The sequence below is a fragment of the Phascolarctos cinereus genome, unplaced genomic scaffold, assembly GCF_003287225.1.
Source record: "Phascolarctos cinereus isolate Bilbo 61053 unplaced genomic scaffold, phaCin_HiC Scaffold_726;HRSCAF=1367, whole genome shotgun sequence".
In the NCBI taxonomy this organism is placed as follows: Eukaryota; Metazoa; Chordata; class Mammalia; order Diprotodontia; family Phascolarctidae; genus Phascolarctos; species Phascolarctos cinereus.
Genome location: NW_027556098.1, coordinates 349,934,035 through 349,942,602, shown reverse-complemented (window position 1 = coordinate 349,942,602; position 8,568 = coordinate 349,934,035). Strand labels below are relative to the sequence as shown.

Below are 8,568 nucleotides of genomic sequence, written 5' to 3'. Positions count from 1 at the left end.
TGATTTTTTTCTTATTTTTCTCTTCCTTTTTTTCATCCCTCCTATTATCATCCAGATCTTTCTTGCATTTCTCCTAAACTATGACTCTGTCTCCCAAGTAATCTTACACAACACTAGATTAATTATCCTAATGTGCAACTTGAATCAGGTCACTCAATTATACAGAAATATTAAACAGATCATCATTATTCATAGAATAAAGTCTAATTTATTTAGGCTGGATTTACAGACTTTTTGAAATATTGTCTCAACATATTTTCCAAATTTTATCTCATAGTACATCATAACACCTACCCTCTTCTCCAACTAAAGAATATAGACTGTTTCTTGGATTTCTGTGTCATCCTTATCCAGAGGCCACACTAAATTTCCCTGCTTATTTCTAAGCATGATATACACTGGGAAAAGAGCTTTATCTTAGCAATCATGTCTTCTAAAAACAGAAGTACGTATGGTCTTTCCATTTAAAAGTTGTCTGAATGCCTATATGCAGCTTACTAGCTTAATTTCATATTATCAACTTTTTTTTTTCTAGAATTCACATTGGAGTGTTCAGGTCTAGGTAGCAATGTATGAACATTTTAAATAGTCCGTGCATTTGTTCAGTTTATGACATTCAATCTTGAGAAGGACATTGACACATTAGAGCAAGTTCAGAGGAAGGAGAACAAGATAGTGTAAGCACCATACTATATATGAAGAACAATTGAAGAAATGTATGAGACTTTGCCTGAAGAAGGCAAGTCTTAGCCAGAACATCACAGTTGTGTATAAGTATTTAAAGGTCTTTCATGTTGAAAAGGAGATAGTCTTGTACCCTTTAACATAAATATATATATATATATATATATATATATATATATATATATATATATATATATATAGGAGTAGTAAGTGATATTTTCATAGAGATGAATAAAGGCTAGAAATATTCATTAACAAATAGAGCTGTCCCAAATTAGAATGAGTTGCCTGAGAAGAGAATAAATTCCCTATCGATGAAAGTCAAGTGGAAGCTGGATCTCTTGAATCTTATAGAGGGAATTCTTTCTTCAGTTTGGATTGAATGAGTTAGTTCCAATGGTCCTATCCAACTGTAAGAAGCTGTGGTATTAGAACATTCTTTTCAAATGTTCTAAGTTTCCAAATGTCCAAAGTTTCAGTTGTGAGAGGATGTCCTTAAAGGCTAACAAGGACCTTGTCTCTGTTTTCCACATTCACAGCTATAGAAAGGGAAAAAGAGAAAATCTTTTTGTTCAATAAGTCACCAGGGCATATCCTTCCAGGGATATAGACTCTTAAAATACCACAAATTCATGAAGTTCTCCCATAGGAATAGATCTTTCTGTTGGCTACTTTATTAGCCTAAAAAATCATGGCTTTATATAAATCCTCTCCAACCAATTAGCCAGTACTCCTCCTCCAAGCTGTTTTCCTATTCAGATAGGTAAGATCTTTTTCCTTTCTCTAAGGTATTTCTGAAGCAGAAAGCTATCATCAGATGCAGCCCTGCATATTTATTTGTTTGTCCAGTAATGTTTCAGATAAGTTTAAATTATACAAAAAAAAACATTTAAATTATATACAAGAAAAAAATTTCTTAGCCATGAAGATTGAGACGCTTTCATTTTCAGTCATTCCTTCTATATCTCTCAGTGGCTCCTCTACTTCCCAAATAATCTAAAGGTGAATAATTAGCTACCTCTCTGCTAACATCCTATCATATTATGATTCTCTCATGTGTCTGGCATTTATTATAAATATATATTGATAAATCTATTGTTGATTGATACATAAATGAGATAAAAGAATTTTCCTTTAAACAAACTATCAGGTTTGACAGGTCCTTAAACCATTTGCCTGTCACCCGTCTTCACATCTGTATCATTAACAGATAAAACACTTTTCCTGATCCCTATAACTTTATCTCTGGATGGGTTTTGTAAATACATGAACTTCCTCATGGGGATTTAGAAGGCACGAGCTAAGTCATACACTGGATAGAGTTATAGAATGCTGGTTCTGGAGTCAGGACAACTTGAGTTCAAATGTAGCCTGAGACACTTACCTGCTGTGTGATTTTGGGCAAGTAAATTAACCTCTTTTTGCCTCAGTTTCCTTAACTGTCAAAGAGGGATAAGATTAGCACTTACTTCTCAGAGTTGTTATGAGAATCAAATGAAGTAGTGTTTGGAAAGTCCCCAGCATAGTAAGCATTATATTTAATGTAGTAGTAGTAGTAGTAGTAGTAGTAGTAGTAGTAGTAGTAGTAGTAGTAGCAGCAGTAGCAGTAGTAGTAGTAGTAGTAGTAGTAGTAGTAGTAGTAGTAGCAGCAGCAGCAGCAGTAGCAGTAGTAGTAGTAGTAGTAGTAGTAGTAAAGTTCAATGAAGAGAAAAAAAGGCTAAAGAAATTTTTACTCTTAGTCTGGTTGTTTTTGACTGATCTCCAATTTCTAACTCAGCCAAAACCTTAGTTCCTGAATCCTGTTACATCTTCCTATTATTTTTAGTTTCATAGTGCTGGACTTAACTTGTAATTGACCATGAAATACTTATTTCCTTCTCAGAAAAAAAAAAATTTGCTTTTCTCATGAGAGAGAATTCAAAAATTCATAGGATCATCAATCTATATTATGGAAATGCTTTTTTTTATTCTATAAATTAAAAATAAAAAATCTAGAGAGTAACTCAGAAACTGTCTAGTCCAACCCCCTTATTTTACAGATGATAATACTGAGGCCTAGGCATGTCAAATTACCCCAAAGGCAGAATGCATCTGAGGTAGGATTTGAACCCAGATTCTCTGACTCCAGGGCCAGTACTCATTCCACTGTAACATGCTTCCCCTTGAGTTATGAGATAATACTTATAAAGTACTTAATCCAGTTCTTGGCACATAGTAGGTACTTAATAAATGCTTATTTCCTTTCCTCTTCCTGAATTCTAATTGCTAGAGAGAAATGTCTTGTTGGGTTTTCCACACGCTGTTGAAACCACAGGTCCTGATAAAAATAATATATAACATCATTACAATGATGATTTACGTGTAGCTATCTCTTTGCTCACAACCACTCTGTGAGGTTAATAGTCTAAGAAAGAGTTTCCTAACAATTAGGACTATTAAGTGGTATATGGGATACTTCACAAACAGTGGGTTCTAAAGTTGTCTGCTGGAAGTCAATAATTAGAAACACATGGTCTGGGGTAGCTAGATGGTGCAGTGGATAGAGCACTGGCCCTGGATTCAGGAGGACCTGAGTTCAAATCTGGCCTCAGACACATAACATTTACTGGCTGTGTGACCCTGGACAAGTCACTTAACTCCATTGCCTAGCCAAAAAACAAAGCAAAACAAAACAAAACAAAAACATAAGATGGGTGGTCACTTGTTAGTCAGTCAGCCAATAAGTGTTTATTACTATGTGCCAAGTGTTATACCTTATCAGGAATATTATAATGGAGATTTATATTTCAGGAAGAGATGGGTCTAGGTGAACTATGAAGAGATTTCTAACTTTCAGAATACTTGATTTTTTAAATTATTCTAGGGATCTGTTGAGGGTGTCACTGATAATCTGGGAATAGACACATAGTGACATGATCTAGCATCCTTTCAAACAAGAAGTATTTATTGAAGCACACAGGGTCCATAGTCTTTTCAAGGTGAGAGGGGTATAGAGGGTATAGTATATAGGGTATAGGGGTGTAGAGAGATATCGAAGAGGTATAACTTGTGATCACAATATCATAGAAAGACAATTTGCTTCTCTTTTGCTTCATAGTGAACCCTGAATAACCATCCACAATCTCAGTATCATAGAATCAGAGGAATGGAAAATTGTTGAATGTATTATCTAGTTCAATATTCTATAAAGTATGCCTTGCAATATAAATGTGTGATTCTAAAGCAGTATTTCTCAAAGGGTGGTCCAGGAACCCCTGACATTCTTTCAGGGAAGGTCAATGAGGTCAAATATATTTTCATAACAATGCCAAATATTTTAAATTTGAATACAGAAAATATTGATTGATATAACTTAAATAAGCCAAAGCTCTTAAGGTGGTCCTGAATAATTTTTAAGAGTGAAAAGGAATCCTGAAACCAAAAAGATTGAGAACTGCTGCTCTAATTAAATGTATGTGCTTTTTTTTTTAAACAACTATCCCAGAATGCACACACTCAAATGAGTCTTACCCTTTACAATTACCCCTTTGGGATGCCTGAGAAAATGAAAAAGGAATTTGATTTGGGGTAACAGAAAAAATAGAATTCCAATCATGGCTCCTTCAATTCCTACCTCTAGGGCAATAGTCAAGTCATTTAAAATCCCTGAAATCTGGGTTTCTTCTTCTGTAAAATGGAGTCAGTAAACCCACAGGACCTATCCAATAGGATTACTTTGAGGATCAAATGAGATATGTGAAGTACTTTGAAAATGTTAGACCACTATATAAATATCAATTATTATTGTTATGTTTACAGCAATGGAACATAATGCATGTGGACCTGACCTTGGAGTCAAGAATCCCTGGGTCTGACACTTATCAGTTGGGTGGGTACAGGCAAATTCCTTAAATTCTTTGTGATCCCAGGTACCTCTATAAATCTATGAATGTACTATTTAACAAGGCACCAATCTGAATAGGTGAAAGCAATTTCCACAAATAGTTCCCCCCCAACAATGAAACTGCAGGTTCAGACACAAACATTTTTATCAATATCACCATCATCACTAATATTTATTTAATCATTTATTCATCCATTTATTTCTCATGTTTATTTCAGTGATAATGCCATCATTCAAACCATTTTGGAACCTGCTGTTAGACTCTGCTGCAAATTTATTAAAATGTTATGAAAGGTATTAAAATTACTAAATACGAACTTTGGAAATGGTCATAAGCCTGCTGAATAAGGTGAGTGATGAATCTGGGAACATCTTTCAGGGTCAATGACAAGATGTGACTATAAGGTAACAAGACTGACCTTGTTACGTACTTCATAATTAGACTCTGAAGGTTGTTATTCTTTTATTGATTTGAGCAATGAAAGTGGCAGTGGACATTAAAGAGAATGCCTTTGAGATGATATTCACTTGGATAATGAATTTTGATACATTTCCAAAAAATTCATTATTGTTACTTCAGAGTGAATAAAATTCTCTTGTAATATGGTGTTAAACATTAGGAAAACTAGTAATAATGCTACTAACATTATTTTGTGTACATATATAATTTTGTATATATAAACATGAAATACGAATTACATACACATATTACTAATGTATGTACAAATATAAATCTATATACATTATTAATATGAGTAGAGAAAAATGGAGAAAGAGACCAAAAGACAGAGAGAGAGACAGACAGAGAGACAGAGAGAGAAGAGGAAAGAGAGAAAGAGGGAGAGGAGAGAGGCCACCAGTATGTCTTATGAGTTTCAGAGCCAACCTTGTAACCATTCAGCAAATCATGTAACCTGAGTCTGTTGCTGTGTGTAAAATCTGATCATGATAAATGTTTTCTTACAAGATTCTTTTAAGGAACAAATTATCAGGGTATAAACTAAAAAGTACTACCTAAATCAGGAATTATCATGATTTTTATTATTTTGTTTACATAGCTGAACATACGTATATTTTTAGATCTATCTCGTAATTAGCACAAACTTGAAGACAATATCTTTGATAATTCTGAAGAATGTGATAATAATGGAAAATATTTTTCTTCTTTTAAAGGGTAAGGATGGGGTAATAAAATTTGTGGAGCTGATTCTCCCTCTGTTGAATAAGTCCTTGATATTTAGCAAAGTCAATTCTGCCCCTGCTTTTCCCACTTCCAAACAAGATATAAGAATAAGGAAGAAATAAATAATAAATCAATAATTGTTTCCAAAATGCCTACAATGTTCCAGTCACTGTGCCAGGTACTGGGGGCAGAAGAATGAAACAATCTCTACTTGCTAGGAGCTTATGTTTTGAAAGGGGAGAAAATAGGTACACATAAAAACATATATACAGTCGAAATATAAATTTCATTAATATAAGTATATGCAAAGTAGTTAAATTTAAAATAGTTTAATTAATTAATTATAAGAATCAGAAAGAGCTTCCAACAGAATATGGTGCAGAAATGCATCTTAGAAGAGAGGGACTCTATAAGGCAGAACTAAGGAGAGATTTATTCCAGTTATTTTAGATGGCTAGCGCAAAGGCATGGAGGTGGGAGGTGAAGTCCTATGTGTAAGAAATACAGAGGATGGCAATTTTATTGGATCCCAGAGTGAGGATGGTGGTGGTAACAGCTAGAATTCATATAGCATCTATAAGCATGTAATACATTATCTCAAATGTTCTGCTTGTATCTGAACACTAGCTCTTTGAAGTAAATCATTAAAATATGGCATTATTATTTCAATTTGAAACCAAAGGTTCACAAAGGTGAAATGTCTTAGCCAAAAAAATGACTCTGGCAAGTGGCAGAAAAGTCATAAAACTATCATGACCCCAACTCCAGTGAAACTTTACTTCAACCTAGCAGGAGATTAACTATGTACCCCCTAATACCCTAATATTTAGGCCCAAGAAATCCCATCCCAAGAGACAAGGTAGACTGGACTTCTCTAGAACATACTCTTGGATCATGTTTCCTGCTCCAGTGAGGAGCTACATTGTCTTTGTGTGCCATTAAACTTCAATTCTGGGGAAGAAAATCAGCTCCTGGCCTTGCCTAAAGCATAGCTGCTTAAAATTAATACTACAGGAAAGGGGAGAAAAAAGAGAGGAAATTCATTTGAATAATAGCACTTAGTAGCTAACACCAATTTAGTGCTTTCTATGTGCTAAGCACTGTACTAAATGCTTTACTGAAGCAAATAAAGGTGAAATGACTTGCCCAGGGTTGCACAGCTAGAATGTGTCTCCGTCCATATTTGAACTCAAATCTTCCTGACTCCAGGCTCAGTGCTCTATTGACTGTGCCACCATTTGCCTTTACGAAGGAAAAAAAATATTGAGAAACTGCTACATGCAAGGAACCATATAAGGCAAAGAAGGTGATGCTAAGAAGAGTTAGAAGTAGTTCATTAACTCAAGGAGTTTACACTCGTTGTTGTTGTTGTTGTTATTGTTGCTGCTGTTGTTTAGTCATTAGTCATGTTTCAATCTCCATGATAACATACAGGGTTTTCTAGGCAAAGATACTGGAATGGTTTGCCATTTCTTTCTCCAGTGGATCACCTTTTGTTAGAACTCTCTGGTAACCCCGAATGGCATAGCTCACAGTTTCATTGAGCACATAAGTCCCTCCACCATGACAAATCAGTGATTTAAGAGGCATGTAATGCAATTAACATGAATTAAATATTTCATTTCAGGATATTAACCTCTCATAAGAAAAAAAAATCTTCCTTATTCCATCATGTCAGCTTTCTCTAATAGCACATCACCACCATCCTTGATTTTCTTTCTGACCAGTGTTCCTTGACTAGAAGCTGCCCATACCTGGATCTCCATCCCCTTTTGCTGTATGTACATAACAGCCCTCTCTGGAAATGGTATGATCTATTTGTCATCATCACTGAACCAAAACTCCATGAGCCCATGTACTATTTCTTCTCTATGCTGTCCACCACTCACCTAGGATTGTGCATTTCCACATTGGTGACTCTATTAGGAATATTCTGGTTCAATGCAAGAGAGATCAGCTTCAATGCTTGCCTGGCTCAGATGTTCTTCATTCATCTGTTCACTATTATAGAGTCTTCAGTACTCTTAGGCATGGCCTTTGATCGCTTTGTGGCCATCTTTAACCCACTGAGGTATGCTACTATCCTCACAAACTCCAGAATCACTCAAATTGGAGTGGCAATTGTCACCATCGCGACAATAATCTTGATACCCCTTGTCCTGCTTCTTAGACACCTCTCTTTCTGCCATAGTCGTGTGCTTCAACATTCTTATTGCTTCCATCCTGATGTAATAAAACTTTCCTGTTCAGACACCAAGATCAATAGTGCATTTGGATTGACTGCAATCATCTTAGTTGCTGGGGTGGACTCAACATTAATCCTGCTCTCCTATATACTGATCATCCACTCCGTCCTCAACATTGCAAACCCAAAGGAATGCAAGAAAGCCTTCAGCACCTGTATCGCCCACATCACTGCTGTGGCTGTCTTCTATATTCCATTGGTCAGCCTGTCCTTTGCCCACAGATTTGGAAAACAAGCTCCTGCCTACCTGCCTACACTCATTACCAATGTCTACCTACTCATCCCCCCAGTGATGAATCCCATCATTTATAGTATAAAGACCAAAGATATCCATAGAACTTTGCTCAAAGTTCTTGGTCCCAAGGCAGTCTAAGTCTAACCATCACTATCTTCATAAACCCAAGCATAGGAAAAATTCGTCCACGAGAGTTTAATTTTTTGGTAAAACTTTATAATCTTAGAACTAGAAAGAATCATAGAAATTATGTAGTCAGCCCAACCTCCATTCAAGAAGATTCTACAATACCCATTTCATATCATTATCTGCTCTCCTTTTGAACTTTGCCAGCCATA

General features: G+C 35.5%; 1 non-coding gene and 1 pseudogene across 1 annotated transcript; one reads left to right on the top strand and one right to left on the bottom strand.

Moving 5' to 3' along the window:
• Positions 1-309: 309 nt before the first annotated feature.
• On the bottom strand, positions 310-411 carry LOC144454639 (U6 spliceosomal RNA). Its single transcript, XR_013483149.1, has one exon. It is a non-coding gene; the product is annotated as a U6 spliceosomal RNA (small nuclear RNA).
• A 7,010-nt stretch (positions 412-7,421) lies between these two features.
• LOC110195128 (olfactory receptor OR51C1-like) lies at positions 7,422-8,368 on the top strand (annotated as a pseudogene).
• Positions 8,369-8,568: the final 200 nt, after the last annotated feature.